The sequence below is a fragment of the Dermacentor albipictus genome, chromosome 10 (assembly GCF_038994185.2).
Source record: "Dermacentor albipictus isolate Rhodes 1998 colony chromosome 10, USDA_Dalb.pri_finalv2, whole genome shotgun sequence".
Taxonomy (NCBI): domain Eukaryota; kingdom Metazoa; phylum Arthropoda; class Arachnida; order Ixodida; family Ixodidae; genus Dermacentor; species Dermacentor albipictus.
Genome location: NC_091830.1, coordinates 27,589,303 through 27,605,460, shown reverse-complemented (window position 1 = coordinate 27,605,460; position 16,158 = coordinate 27,589,303). Strand labels below are relative to the sequence as shown.

The 16,158-nt window shown below is 45.9% G+C and overlaps 1 long non-coding RNA gene across 2 annotated transcripts in view; it reads left to right on the top strand.

The window, feature by feature from the left end:
- LOC139051093 (uncharacterized) overlaps window positions 1–16,158 on the top strand; it is a 41,472-nt gene that overhangs the window by 19,580 nt on the left and 5,734 nt on the right. Inside the window, exon 3 of one of the 2 annotated variants that reach the window (XR_011509230.1) lies at window positions 11,389–11,566. The exons of the other annotated variant lie outside the window; for it this stretch is intronic. This is a non-coding gene — a long non-coding RNA (uncharacterized lncRNA). The remainder of the gene's footprint in view (window positions 1–11,388; window positions 11,567–16,158) is intronic. 2 annotated transcript variants of the gene reach the window in all.

The window sequence follows — 16,158 nt, the reverse complement described above, 5'->3', positions numbered from 1 at the left end:
AAGACGGTCGGCAAAGCTTTGTCTGTGGCCTGCTACTTTGCGCAGGGAAAAGTAAGAAAAGGAAAGGCCATGTTGACGTAATTGATGTTGATCCAGGCAGACATGCTGGATCAGTATGTCTACCGTATGATCGGAGAGAGAGAAATAGAGAGAGAGAATAATGGAAGCTAAAGTTGGTAGGCCTGCTGTACTGCATTGAGATTTAATGCACTAAAATTGACCTTAAAGATGAGTTGTTGCTACGTCCATTAGACATTTCATCTCGCACTGAAGGTCTGGTAGTGGAAGACCATGCGACATCAGCACTTACTTTCAGGCATTAGTAGCAGCGGCCGCCGACGACTGGAGCCACCTTCCTGTCTTCATCGCTGTCATCGGCTACGCCGAAAACTTTCGAGTTGTTTGCCAATGACTACATATTAACTCACCACACCTCTCTATCGTGCCTCCGGGCCTTTGGAATATGCAAATAAATAAATGAAAGAATGAATAAAAGAATGAATAAATATAAAGGAATAAGAGGCGAATTGCATTGATTAAGGTTTTAATAAAGAAAGAATGAAGGCAGTGCGATATTTCGTGCAACTCAAATGAGTATTTGAATCCTTTAATTTCTTCGACCTCGCTTTTGCGAAGTGTCGCAGAGTTTATTGCATTGTTTAAGTGGTCTCGTGCTCGTACTCCAAGTCAGACTCGTGATAAGGAGGAGTCAGCCGGGTAGGGGGAGCTGAAGTGGGTGAGCGTCGGCAAAATTTAAGGCTAACCTTCCTCCTTCTCACCCATAGATTGGATGGTCGCGTGAGTCTATTGTATCGCACCGTGCGAGAATGACGTTTCGAGGGGTCCACTTGCGCGGACCGGCAAGAGCACACACACGTCCAACGCATCTGACCCCCGTATTCTTAAACACGCCTTCACTTGAAGCTCCTCCTCGACTCAGCCAAGTCGAGGCGACGGGGCTTCCTTCACTCAAGGCTCCGTTGCGTTTCATGAACACTACTTCACCTTTCCTCCGCCAAGGAACACCTTGAAAATGCGCCCTCGACTCAAGTGAAGTGTATCGACCGAGAAAAGCGTTTGATATCGAGACTATTCTTTAATGTGCTTATTAAAAGTCCCATTATTTAAGACAAATATGTGTTTCAGTTCATTCGTCTTCCTAATCAAACAACTACACGGCGCAATGTACTACTTTAGCTCGGCAACGCTGCCACTGTGAGCGTTCGAGTGATAGAGCAAGCGGTAGCTGTGTTTGAGGTCTGGCAACAATCGCATCCCAACAGCTGAGAGCATGGCGTAAGGCTGAGAACCAAGATAATTTGCGCCGGCATTAGTCCACTGCTCTTTTTTTCCTAGTGTTTCATTGGTGACTGACGTTGCGGTTGATAATCGCGATTATGATGGGTGATTTTGTTCTTGTGCGTATGGTGATCGTGGCTGAATGACTTCTGAGGTCACAGATGGAACGGCCGATGGACAGCTTTGTTTACCTTCAAGACCGAGTGCACGTGCTGTGAGTTTGCTGAAAGCAACAACAGGACAGAAAATATGGGTGAGTGAGCCATTCTTTCATGGAAGCACAGTATGTCAATGCGGTTTTCTTGAGGATGCCGCTGCGATGTCGATAAGCCGTTTCCGATGTACACAAGCATGATTGACTCCAGTTGCTCATGCTGCGGGCATCAATTAGTACCTGAAACATATTCGAGGCAGCATAAGCTTGTCCAAAATAATTTTTTTTTTGCTAATGGGAACTTGTGGAAGATTCAGCACGACAATCTGCGGTTGGTTTCGCTTTTTTAAACGATAATGCAGAAGATACGGATCGGCGCCTGCATCCAACAATCATTCCAGTATCGCGTATGAAATCTTTCGGTAGAGGAGAAGCAGTTATAGTATACATGTGGCAGAATGCGTATATGGTTGAGTGCGTAGCTCGGGCAGGTTGAAAAAAAAAAGAACAAGCGTCTTTTGAGTCCTGTAGTTTGTTTTAGAAGCCGTGGTGGTCAGTCGGCTTGCTCAACTTGTAGCACATATGGTCAACGAATCAGCACTGGTTCCTGCATTTCCTGTGATTCCTCACTTCACATATACGCTACGCAATGTTTTAATCCTCCGAAAATTCACTTGCCAATACTTCATCACCGCCATTTGTTTTTTCCTCCTAACTCTTTCAGTGTGCTATGTGGTAGCAGCTGATGCACGTTCCATAAACTGGGCTTTCAAGTTCACGCAATGCCGAGATATTTTTAGTTGTGCTATGTTTTTTCATTTCCGTTGCTTAGGTATACTGTATTTACTTAGCTCGCGAGCGCCCTGTCTACATAAAAGTTTTGGCATTCCGGTGCAGGATGTGGGCCTTGGAAGGACCAGCTGTTGAAAAAATCAATGCCTGTGCTGCACAGTAAGGCTTCTGGCAGACCTGAAAGCATCGATAGATATGGTGCCTGCCTGTTGGAATTGCACCATCTCGCTTCCTTGAAAGAAGCTAGGTGCTGAAGAAGTACTTGACTAGCCTGCCCGGTAATTAGTCTGTGCTTATTGTCATAAACTTTGTAAAAATATTCATGTTACGTGTCCCCACATTCACAAAATGGCGAAATGGACACCCTGTTATTTAGAACCACAAACATGAAACAGCCATATTAATGAAATCATATTAATTTTTGATTCCCCTTCAGCTGTCATATAATTTTTGTTTTAAATCGCATGAATATGATGGGCGAGGTCATCAGTGTCCCGTGGTGCTTTGCAGCTGCGACAGGATCTTTTTGCTGCGCACAATTTGTTAAGCAACACTTTCGTAGTATTTGTAGCCAGCACTTCAGTATTTTGTGGCATGCTGAAGCTACTTTAGCATGAGCAAGTGTAGATTAAAAATATGCCATAGTTTTGATGGTTTATCTCAGCTTTTCTGAAATAACGGTAGTAATGCGCTATATACTGTATTTTTCAGCATTGTCATTGTGACAGTCTGCATCACCATTTGGCCTACTTTGGGATCCCACAAGACACGCTGCTACCCTGAGAGTTGTACCTCGGTCAATTGCTGAAGTTCTGCAAGCCCTATTGAAGCCAACTGTCATCCGCATCCAATGGAGGAAACTCATTGTTCGGACCGTCACAATTTATTTTAAGTTGAAGCTAGAAGCAGGGTAGAAACAGCATATATTCTACAAGAATTTACCCCTGCATGCCGTCGGGTGGCTACACCCGACAGACTGCTGTCTTGAACAGAGATGATGTTTTATTCTAGAATATATTTGTCAGCAGTACTACTCCTTCTGTCTATATCCTTGGAAAGAAACAAGCGAAGACACCAATGACAACAGAGGAGAAATTACTTCTACTTACTAATTGAATTAAAGAAATGACAACTTAATGGCAATGAAAGTGGTTGAGAAAACTTGCCATAGGCGTGCGATGCTCTAACCAATGGAGCTACCGCGGCACGGTTTTCCCATCCACTTTCTTGTATATTTATATTTTACTACTAGAACTAACTACTACTACTAGAACTACATCATTTCCCACCTGCGGCAAGTTGTTTTTTCATCCACTTTCATTGCCATTAATTTATAATTTCTTTAATTCAATTAGTAAGTACAAGTAATGTCCCTTATGTTGTCTTTGGTGACTTTGCTTGTTGGCTTCTCATGATATGATTATTTAAAATCGCGCCCCTCGGTCAACCCCCTTTCTTCTCCTTCATTACTGCTTCTTTTTGTCGGATCAGAGTTCCCGCAGTATTGCATACTATCAAAGTAGAAAAAGGCGAGAATAATGTTAATTTATTGTTTTAGAAAAAAATTGGCACTTGAATTGACCAGAAATTATTAAAGGGTACATACTGACTTAATAAATATGACTGAAGAAAGGCCATCTGGATGAAAAATACAATGACTTCAGCTACAACGTGTCTATGAAAGCAAATACATGCAGTCAAACTGCTTTTAGTGGTGACGTTTGAGCTGGTAGGATATCAGAAAAATGATAGATGTCTTAAGCAGAATATTTTGACGGCTATTATAGTGCAGCAGGACATTAACTGGACCTCTCCTCCACTTGCACACCAATGCAAGCGCAGCACACACAGCACAGTTGGAAAGGCAGTTGCTCTTCGTGCGTGTGTTGGCAACCTGGTTCCTGCAATGAGAAGGGGTTGGTAATAAACAAACAACGATGTTAAAGAAGGTCCATGCAACTAGCTTAGGTACTGTATTCGTTTTCTTTAGTTTACACTTCGTAATAATACATTAGTTTAAGAAGTTTGTGCTCTAGAGCGTGATTTCTTTTACTATAATTAGCTAGTACAGTTTTTATTTATTTTTATTTGCAAAGAAACATTTTTCAGCTGGTCTACCGCTTGCTCAGCAAGACCGACAACAGCGATCTAACACTTACATAATGAACCCTATAGAGAGCTGGGATGTTCGCAATAAAGGTGTGCGAGATATATCTGCTACCACTTGCTAGCTCTGTCTGTATTAGGTGCTCTCACTACTCTGCTACACCTTTATTCATCGGAATAAAAAATAATGTGATGCACAAAACTCTACTCTGTTGTATTGTTATTCTGTCTCTTTTACTCGAACAAAACATTACATTAACCTGTGTATACGTGCAGGTATAATTCTGAATGCCATTTCAAGGTTGGTGACTTCCTCGTTGAGCTTGGATCTTCATAGGGATGACAAGCTAAATAAACTGAATGGTTTGAAGCAAGGATTACGTAATTATTGCTTATGACTTTAAATTGCGCCAACTGCACACGGTCCGCGCGAAATTACAGTCCATTTCTTATTTTCCTTAGCGCAACTAGACGCATCAAATTGAAGAAAATTGCAAAAATTAAAGTGAACGCACCTGCTCGTTTCCAAAGATGCTCGCTTTGCTGCGGTGTTTCGCCGTCCTAGGATTAGCGAAGGCAGTGACGATCTGCCCGAGTAGAAACAGCGCCGACAGGGCGACTGCCGGCGCTCGCGCAAGTGACACACGCGCACAGGGAATACCCGCACTGATGACAGGAATCTTCGTAGCTGTTTTCTTTTTACAAGTTCGAAGTCCGCCGCCCTAACGTATCGCGCCGTGCTTGAACTGATGCGGCTTTCTACGATGAGCCGCGAGAAACACGTGAATGCACTGACGCCGATAGTAGGTTCGGAGCACTGCCACGAAGAATACCAGTGTGCAGGTCATCAACTGGCTCAGCACGGAGTAAGACGACAATCACTGCACTAGCTCGCAGTCTTCTTGACGGGACGGCCGATCTGTCTCGGCGCTGCAGTGGAATTATTCCGGTGCCGAAGCACTCCAGAGGGCTGCAACGGTCCCTAAAACGAAGCCCTTGAAAATGCGCAGCACGGTTAACCGAAGAAAAGCTACGGAGGCAACTGGCGTCCATCGGAAAATGCTGACGAGGCGAGCGACAGATCGCAAGGCAGCCATGTTTACGAACTAACTTCACTCGAGGAGCGATTCAAGGTAGCTGAGAGGCTACCTTGAGATTCTCGAGTAAAGCGCTCGAGCTTTCCTTCACTCAAGGCACGTTTATAGTGGAGGCCGATTTGTGAAATGAAAAACCGCCCTCAAGGAGCATTTCGAGTGGAGGGTCAAGTCGAGGTGCGTTTGTGAATACGGGGGATAGAATGCTTCGCTTTGAAGCATATCAAACATTTCCAGTCTGCATTGGTCGCAGTACACTCATGCATGGATACTTCTTGGCTGTAAAAGTCAGCATCTTTATTTTGTCGAACGCTTCTGATTTATTAAACGTCCTGTTATTTTGAGTTTTACGTGCGTCCATCAGTGACTAACAAATCATTGCCACTGTCAAATTTTGTTCAGACACGTTTAGAGGCCACTTGTGCTTCCTGTTTTAACGCCTGTCATTTAAATCGCGTTGCACACAGGTGCCTAACTTATCTTATCCACTTATAGCAGTCTTTATTGACCTCTCTACTCTATTGCCTGTGCAATTTCAGCCTGCTTTTGCATGTCAGTTCTTTGTATAAATGTGCAATCCTCGCGATATAGTTGGAAATCCTGCCTTGTAATGTAAGGAACGGTCGGTAAGGAAATATGGCAGTCTCAACAATCAACAAAATAGTGCTAAGCATGATGCCGCGATTGATTCACGGCTGCTCTGGCCACGTTTAACTGAAGCGAAAATGCTATAACGTCATCATCATCATCATCATCATCATCATCATCAGCCTGGTTGCGCCCACTGCAGGGCAAAGGCCTCTCCCAGGCTTCTCCAACAACCCCGGTCATGTACTAATTGTGGCCATGCCGTGCCTGCAAACTTCTTAATCTCATCCGCCCAGCTTTCTGCCGCCCCCTGCTACGCTTCCCTTCCCTTGGGATCCAGTCCGTAACCCTTAATGACCATCGGTTATCTTCCCTCCTCATTACATGTCCTGCCCATGCCCATTTCGTTTTCTTGATTTCAACTAAGATGTCATTAACTCGCGTTTGTTCCCTCACCCAATCTGCTCTTTTCTTATCCCTTAACGTTACACCTATCATTCTTCTTTCCATAGCTCGTTGTGTCGTCCTCAATTTGAGTAGAACCCTTTTCGTAGGCCTCCAGGTTTCTGCCCCGTAGGTGAGTACTGGTAAGACACAGATATTATATACTTTTCTCTTGAGGGATAATGGCAACCTGCTGTTCATGATTTGGGAATGCCTGCCAAACGCACCCCAGCCCATTCTTATTCTTCTTATTATTTCCGTCTCATGATCCGGATCCGCCGTCACTACCTGCCCTAAGTAGATGTATTCCCTTACGTCTTCCAGTGCCTCGCTGCCTATTGTAAATTGCTGTTCTCTCCCGAGACTGTTAAGCATTACTTTAGTTTTCTGCAGATTAATTTTTAGACCCACTCTTCTGCTTTGCCTCTCCAGGTCAGTGAGCATGCATTGCAGTTGGTCCCCTGAGTTACTAAGCAAGGCTATATCATCAGCGAATCGCAAGTTACTAAGGTATTCTCCATTAACTTTTATCCCCAATTCTTCCCAATCCAGGTCTCTGAATACCTCCTGTAAACACGCTGTGAATAGCATTGGAGACGTCGTATCTCCCTGCCTGACGCCTTTCTTTATTGGGATTTTGTTGCTTGCTTTATGGAGGACTATGGTGGCTGTGGAGGCGCTATAGATATCTTCCAGTATTTTTACATATGGCTCATCTACACCCTTATTCCTTAATGCCTCCATGACTGCTGAGGTTTCGACTGAATCAAACGCTTTCTCGTAATTAATGAAAGCTATATATAAGGGTTAGTTATATTCTGCACATTTCTCTATCACTTGATTGATAGTGTGAATATGGTCTATTGTTGAGTAGCCTTTACGGAATCCTGCCTGGTGCTTTGGTTGACAGAAGTCTAAGGTGTTCCTGACTCTATTTGCAATTACCTTAGTAAATACTTTGTAGGCAACGGACAGTAAGCTGATCGGTCTACTATGGATGGATTCTAATATATGGTCTAATAATCGGTCTAATATATGGATCGGGAATATGGATGAGATAGTTCAAGTGGCTGAGGAGTTCTATAGAGATTTATACAGTACCAGTGGCACCCACGACGATAATGGAAGAGAAAATGGTCTAGAGGAATTCGAAATCCCGAAGGTAACGCCGGAAGAAGTAAAGAAAGCCTTAGGAGATATGCAAAGGGGGAAGGCAGCTGGGGAGGAACAGGTAGCAGCAGATTTGTTGAAGGATGGTGGACAGATTGTTCTAGAGAAACTGGCCACCCTGTATACGCAATGCCTCATGACCTCGAGCGTACCGGAATCATGGAAGAACGCTAACATAATCCTAATCCATAAGAAAGGGGACGCCAAAGACTTGAAAAATTGTAGACCGATCAGCTTACTGTCCGTTGCCTATAACGTGGTGTACTTCAATTTAGCTGCATATGAAAAAGTTCACGGATGATTACGATACTCCCTAATGCGAAATCTGAGCACAGCTCTATACGTGTTTTCATTTCGCGATATATTGAGGCAAAGAATATAGTAGTGCACGGTCTTCGGTATCGGCTGATGTATAGGGAGTGCTTAACGCCTGCTTCACCTCCATCACGGGTCGGCACGGCGTTGCACGATCTTCGGGATCGGCCCACACTTGTGCAACACTTGTGCCCACACTTGTGCAAGTACACTTGTGCTCACACTTGTGCTCACACTTGTGCAACACTTGTGCGACACTTGTGCAAGATGTTCATGCCTCAGAGTTAAATAATTCCTTGTGGCAGCCTTGAAATTACTAATCAAGCCTGAAAAGCGAGATACCTTAATGGAACAAATTCGTTGTCAACTGCTGCCTAAACACTGATTTACACAAATACTGAATACTAATTTGATGCAAAGAAACCTAATATTTGAGAGCCATCTGATAGCCGACACGCCGAGCAGGTAAGTGCTTGGACTTTGTCCTACTCAATGATAAAAACTTAAAATAGGACTGTTTTGCTCGTGTTACCGAAACTTATTACACTGACCACAAGATAGCATCAGTATAATACCAAACTCAAGAAACTGAAGACATGTAGCACCAAGAGTGTCTAAATGAAATATACTGAGAGAGAGAGAGAGCATGAATTAAGCCTTTATTAGAAGTAGTGACTTGTCATTCGAGATGGGAGGGTCGCTTATTCCAGGAACCCTCTGACTTGGATCGCCCTCCGGGCTGGGCGACGAGTTCGGGCTGGTCGACCAGGTCCGGCTTGGAGATCGCAGCCTCCACGTTTCATCGTGGAGGTTTGGGTCTGCATCTGCTGCTATTAGTTGTGTCACTGTGATGCTTGTTCGGGTGTTCTTGCATTGCAGGAGGAGGTGTGCCAGGGTGTATGGGACGTTGCAGTGCGGACAGGTGTAGCTGTATAGCGTCGGGTGGAAATGATGCAGTAAGCTTCCGACGGTAAAGGTATTGCTCTGGAGTCACGTGTAGTCGGTGCCTTTGTTTCTTGTTAGTTTTGGATGTGGTGGAGGATATAGCCTGCGTCCAAGCCGATAGTGTTGTAGTAGTGTTTGGTAAGTTAACGGTATTGTTTCCGTTTCCTCCGCTGTTTTGGGTGGGTGAGACCTGTCTAGAATGTCATGCGGGGAAGCCCAGTTGATGCTTGCGCAGGCCGCGGTGTGTGCCGCTTTATTCCCCTGGAGTCCCTCGTGTCCCGGAACCCACATGATGCAGGTGTAGGGGGAGGCGTATTGCCACGTTTCAGTAAGTTGATCGCTTTGATGGAGATCCTGCCCTTTATGTAGTTGCGTGCCGCTGTTTGAGAGTCGGGGAAGACCACTATGGCATCCTCGCTTGTATGGGTGGCGAGTGCTATAGCGGTCTCCTCAGCTGTGTCCGCGCGTTTGGCGAGGATTGTCGCCAACGCCAGTGTCGTCCCCATGTAGTCTGTGACGCTGATGGTAAAGGCGTTTCGGTCCGGATACTTGGCTGCGTCCACGTAGCACGCCTGCATGTCGTTCAGGTGCTTGTGTCTAATGGCCTTTACCCTGGTGAGCCGTCTGCCTCGATGGTGTTCTGGATGCATGTTCCGATGGATCTGAAGAACTTGTAGATAGACATTCTCGCAGCTTCGACGTGATCTTTTCCTTACGTTCGCCACTGTGTTCTTGGTTGGTTACGTATCCTGTGCGTCGGTGGATTGCTCGGCCTGTGGTTGTGAGCTTGAGTCTCTCGATCTGGTTGATCAGGTGCGCTTCCGCGAGTTCCTTCCAGGAGTTGTGAACTCCCATGCGAAGCAATTGATCACTGAAGGCGGTTGTCGTTATTCCTAAGGCGAGCTTCGTGGCCTTTCGTATTAGAAGGTTTAGTTTTTGTTTCTCGGCAGTCTTCAGGTTGAGGTACGAAGTTCTGTATGTAATGCGGCTTTAAATGAGGGTTTGCACCATTTGCGAAGTGTCGTGCGCTTTGAGGCCATTGCGGCGATTGGCCACCCGTCGTATCAGATGAGTAAGCTGTGCCACGGTGTTGTGTAGCCTGGGGAGTGTGGCGGAGCCGGACCCGTCCTTCTGTATATGGACTCCGAGGACTCGAAGTGAGTCGACCTTCGGTATCGGGACTCCCTGAAGAAGGACTTCTGGGTCCGGTGAGTTGTGGCTTGGGGGCCGGCCCCGGGTGCGTGCCCCGAGTACTAACACCTCGGATTTATCTGGGGCACAGTGAAGGCCGCAGGCGTTGAGGTGCCATTCGATGATGTTGACCGCCTCATGAAGACGGGCCTCCTGTTCGCCCGTGCTCGCACCTCTCGTCCAAAGTGGGGTATCATCTGCATATATAGCATGGAATATCCCTGGGACGGTGTCTAGGAGGCGGGGAAGTTTGAGGAGGGCCACGTCGAAGAGGAGTTGCGAGACTACCGAACCTTGTGGCGTACCCCTGTTAGCTAGGTGAAATGTCTTGCTCCGGAGGTTGGCAATCTCCACCGTGGCCCTACGGTTGGTGAGGAAAGCGCGCATGTAGGCGTATGTTTTGGCACCGCAGCCGTTATCTTCTAGGTTACGGAGAACAGCTTCATGGCTCACGTTATCAAAGGCGCCCTTTATGTCTAGCGCTAGAATGGAAGACTTGCTGTGATTGCTCAAATGGTCAAGAATATCTTCCTTTAGCTAGAAGAAGACGTCCTGCGTGAAGAGCATCTGGCGGAAGCTTAACATGGTGTGCGGATGGCGATCGTTTTCCTCGAGATGTGTAGTGAGCCGCTCGTTGACCATGTGTTCAGTTTCCCGGCGCAGGACGTAAGGGAGATGGGGCGGAGATTTGCGATATATATGAGTTTGTTTGGCTTGGGTACCATGGTTACCTCCGAGTGTTTCCAGCCTGTTGGTAGCTCGCCCTTAATCCAGCAGTCGTTATAGTACCGAAGGAGAGCCGTCAACGCCCGAGGGCGTAGCTGTCGAAGGTGCTTGTTGGCGACTCTGCCTTTGCCTGGGCTCGTATTGCGTGTTAGCCTACAGAGGGCCGCCTGCATCTCTGCCTGTATGAAATGCCGATGTATCTCTTCGTTGCGGCGCTCATTGGTACTTCCTGGGGGTGGAAAGGTTGGTGGCAGTTGTTTGCGGGTTAGCTGAGCCGTGTAGCTTCGTCTGAAGTACTTGGAGTAGCTGATCCTTTGTGCCGCTATAGCTGTGGATTAGTCAGTGAATTGTATGTCTTTGTTGGGTTTTGGTGTGGGTGTCGTCGACTAGGGCTCGAAGTATATGTCAAGTCTTCCTTGTGCTGAGGGTCCCTTGAAGTTGGTCGCAGAAGGATCGCCAGTTCTGACTCGCTAGCTGTTCATCGTACTCCTGTGCGTGCATGCTTAATAGGGAAATTCGGCGCTGGAGATTGCGGTTGAGCTTTTGGTGTCTCCATCGTTTCAGGAGCGATCGCCGAGCCTCCCATAAGTGCAGTAGGTGGTTATCGACCACCGGATCCTCCTCGTCTAGTTGAATCGTCTTGGTGTGGCCGTCAGCCGCTACTACGACACCGTTTCGCCAAGCTTCAACGTCTTCGATGTCCGAATTGTTGTCAAGCTCATTCCTATACGCTTTCCAGTCAGTGAGTAACGCCTTTCCTGTCTTGTGCGCGTGGTGAGATTGTTCAATCTCGATTTGAATTATGTGGTGATCGCTCCCCCAAACTAAAAAAACTGAAGACATGTAGCACCAAGAGTGTCTGAATGAAATATATTGAAATAGTAGAATATTGGACAGCCTTGAATAATAAAATAGCACAAGCTGTTGGCCGAACAGCTTTAAACATAAGGTTTTACTAAGCTTTCGTTTGCACCAATTAAATACAATGAAAAGGGGGGTTTAATAAGGTTGGACGGCAGGCGGGAGGACCGCACGATAGGCACAGCAAAGGCAGTCTCAGCCAGCGTCAACAGCTCGCGATCTGCGCTCGCACCGGCCGCCTAGACAGTGTCCCACTGCTGCGTGCGCTGCTTCATCCCCACTACACAACCTATACTTTTGTGGAGTGCGATAGTTCTAATGTATGTTCGCATATTTCTAATTCTCCAAAGGCCATTACTATGCCATGCAAAAAGGAAGTTACGCGCGTCAAAATAAAAGAAAGTAAAGGTACAAAGTCCTTGCTAAACACTCTTCTTTCTCTAATATTGCATATTTCGAGATATATAAATAAATTAGATATTTAAATAAGTGTTTCATTTCGCTGAAACTGTGTTCTCTATATTAATGCATTAAGGCAACATCGATTTCTCAGCCCAACCTTGTAACAGCCGGCTTCCTCATTCCTCTGTTTTTTGCTGAGCGTATTTATTTCAAGAAAACGCCGGCAAGCGAAATGCCCATTGTTAAGCCGCTCATTTCAAACGTGCAGAATAGGCGGCGTGGCGCATTAACGTATGCTATCATTTTCTCAGCTCTATCTCTCTGCACTATACCTGACTGTTCGTGAAGCTCCCGAATGCCGGGATAATTACCTACTGATTCCTAACCATGAATTGGGAGCGTTGGAACCGTTACTAAACATGGGGAGCAATTACTTCTCACCCTCTTTTGCCAGGTCTATATGCCTAGAGCAAAACACCCACAATGACAAGCCTTTTTCACGTGGTGTATGACCTGCACGGAGACTGCCGAAAGTTCTTCAAGTGAAAAAAATTCCGTGCCCTTCCACTCTGTGAGGAAGGATGATCAGCGAAGCTGTGTAGTTGGGCCCCATAATGGCGAACTGCCCTTCCGCCGCGGATCGGCCCCGCATTGCACTATCTTCGGGATCGGCCCGCGCTTAACGCCTCTTCACCTTCACCGTGGGTCGGCCCGGCATTGCACTTTCTCCGGGAGCGGCCCACGTATGAGGAGTTTTTTCCTTACCACTTCAACAACACAAAAATTTCCTGCAGGGATAGAGGTATACAGTTTCGCTGTAAAACACCAGAATTGTAGAAAGCCAATAGAGGCCAGCGTAGCGACAGCGGAAAATTCGACAAAATGCTCCTTCGAGGGAGTGCTCGTGAATTGCCGGTGCACGCGTCACTTCTGGCATTCTATGAGTTCGGGCCGGTGGACAAATTACACAGAAGAGCGACAACCCATGCCTCGAGAAATCGCTAAGAGCATGGGAATAGGAGAGAGAGCTATGGTGGGAAAGGGTGGCACACGATTACCTAAAGTCTAACAACTCTGATAAAGGGAATAGGCCCAACCTAGTAGGTGGTGGCTTAAATTCAGTCGTAACCTCATTGGCTATAGGGGAATGTCGAGGCAGGCCAGCAGTTGCCACCTATTTTCGTTTGTTTACTGAAATGTACTTAAAGGCTGCACGGAACCCATTTCTTTAGGTCTAAGATGCAATCGCTTAACTGATGGATCAGTAAGACTCCGCACAATACAACGCTAGTCTAGGCCGTAACGACTTGGTAGACGAACAGTGAGAATAAGTTGGCCGTATGTAGGGAGAGTTGCCGTGGGTCTTAGCTTTGAAAAAGTGGAAGAATAAGACACTGTTTGCTTCTGTGTTCAACATCATTGCTTTTCTGCAAACTCTGCATTGGATTGTGCAAATATTTTCGCTGCAATGTCTCCTCACGTTTGTTACCTCTAACCTTCTTCTTGCTTCATCAACACCGACTGACACCTTGAAGAGAATTGATCAACTTCAGACAGAAAGAACAAACTTTACTGTGAAGATATAAAATAACAATAAAAAAATTTCTCCCTTGAGATTGGAAGAATGCTGCTGTCGCAGCAAATAAGTTCTAAGCTGGAGAAATTGCTAAAGCCTGGTCGTTTTAACTAAAGCGCCAATCCTCAAGTGTCAATGTTGTAACCAAGTAAGTGTTTTAGCGTGTTATATACATACTTCTTACACCAGCCATGCACTAAAGGCGCAGAAGGATAAACAGACATACAAATGCATTTTCATCGTAGTAAATGCTTAGGTGGCGTGAAGAGATGATACCACTATATTGAGATATTCCGCCCGTTCTTGGTGTGTAGCTTGACTTCCTCATGACCCTCGTTTCTTTCCTATCCTTGGTAGGCTTTCTCCTAAGTGTGGCGCGGTAAAAATGAAGGTCGCATTTCTCTGCAGACCATGTGAGGCCTATTTTTATTAGGTGTTTCTATACACAGAAATGAAATACTGAGCAGTAAATTAAATGTCGACGTGCCTATACAGTAATAATAATAAATATCGAATCATCAATTACGCATGATGCAGAACGAAGGTAAATAATCAGAAAGCACGCTGTAGGTTGCATATGTAGTCTGGTCAGTCACTTAATCGCTTTCACTTGAAAAAGAAGAAAAATCAACTCCATAATCCACTCACATCCTGAAAATTCCATTTCAGGCAGTAACTTCCCTGCAAAGCGTTCTTTACATATACGGACCGTGTTAAAACTTCAGCAGATGGTTTAACAACAACATCATTACGTGCGTGATGAACAGCTACTCCTGTAGAATGCGTTTTCGAAATGGTATGCTTCTTGTCTGCCCGTGCGTTTAGAATGTTCCAAAAGTCGTCTATCCCTCTAAATATCACGCCAATTCCCAACTTGAAGCAGCTACAGGCGCCTTATTATCTCCGAGAATTTTGTAATTTGCTTCGCCGGAAAAACAGAAAAAAAACGGAGGTCAAGGTTCGGAAGCGATTCCCGCGGAACAATCCTTCAAGCGAGAGGCTAACGACACATTACACACGTCAGGAAATACATCATGTTTGCGGCACATTGCACAACTTCATGACTAAGCGTCATACCTTAGTCGATATGCATGTAAGCGGATAGCTAATATTGTTTTTTCCTAATCCCCCCCCCGAAAAGTACAGTACTGTAATATATTTCCGACTGGTGTGTACAGGCTACGGGGCTTTAAAAACTGTAGCACCTAAAGATGTAGTCAAGAGTTCCACGAAAGTTCGTCTGGTCAGGTAGCATGATGATGAAGAAATTTCGTTGACTGACCAAGTCAAGGTGAAGCCAAGTCTGCACCTAAAGATGCTGCCCGCTTACTGAGACAGCAGTTGAAAGCATGAACTCGCTCGGCTCTGTCCGTCCCTCTATCATTCACGTTACGCTGATGACAGGCTATCGTTGTCGAGTTCTCATGGCTGTCGTGTAAGCCTTATCGTTTTCCTCGTCGTGAGGCCATCTCGTTATCCTGACTTCGTATTGAGCTCATAAAGAGAAGCAGAGCTTCGCTGCCTACCACTGCTACTGGGATCCGAACATCGTGCCACCGCCGCAAAGGGCAATTGTGATACAGACGCTGTAGAACTGTCGCATATCGCGAACAGCCTGTGGCCACTTTGGCTTTGGGACAACATCGTTGCGACAACATCTTTAATCAGATCGTGGTTCTGGTACGTGAAGTCCCAGAGTATAAAAAGCCATAATGAAATTTTAGTTGTACATTCGGGAGTGCTTCATATTACATCAATTTTGACAACTCTAGATCTCTTATTAGGTGCACTTTGGAGAATGGTTGCATCATTAGTTATTACTAAGTTACCGCGTTGAAAACGTGGCACAAATGTTTTTTTTTATGCGAAGCATATTACGAGAGCTCAACCCAGCTCCTCAGGCGTGGCGGTGTCGCCTTGAATACCACGTGACACCGTGACGTCACGACAGAGGAGAAGTGGCTTTGGCTCAACTCTTGCAAGATGGGCTGGGTGGGAATCGAACCAGCGTCTCCGGAGTGTGAGACGGAGACGCTACCACTGAGCCACGAGTACGATGCTTCAAAGCGGTACAAAAGCGCCTCTAGTGAATGCAGTGTTGCCTTAGAAACGAGCTGTTTCTAAGGCTCAGGCGTGCGTCGCTTGCTCAGGCACACATTTCGTTGCCGCGCCGAACGCTGCGTTGCTCGACGCTCACCGCGTCCAATGCGGGGCGTCCAAGGCGAAGCAGAGTAACGCATGAGTTGTTTCTTCGTCTAGCCGAACCAAATATAGCCAAGCAACAGCAGTTCACCAAGCTAAACAGTGGTTCAACAACTAAAATAAAGGCTAGTATGCTTCGCATCCTGGGCTTAACCTTACCTGAGCCACAGCCATTTTTTTTTATTTTCACCAGTTTAAGAAAACGCCCCAAAGAAATAACGCTTCCTGTGTCACTACAATATAACATTTTTTATCGCAACACACCTCATATAGATTTGTGCAGTGGTTGACGA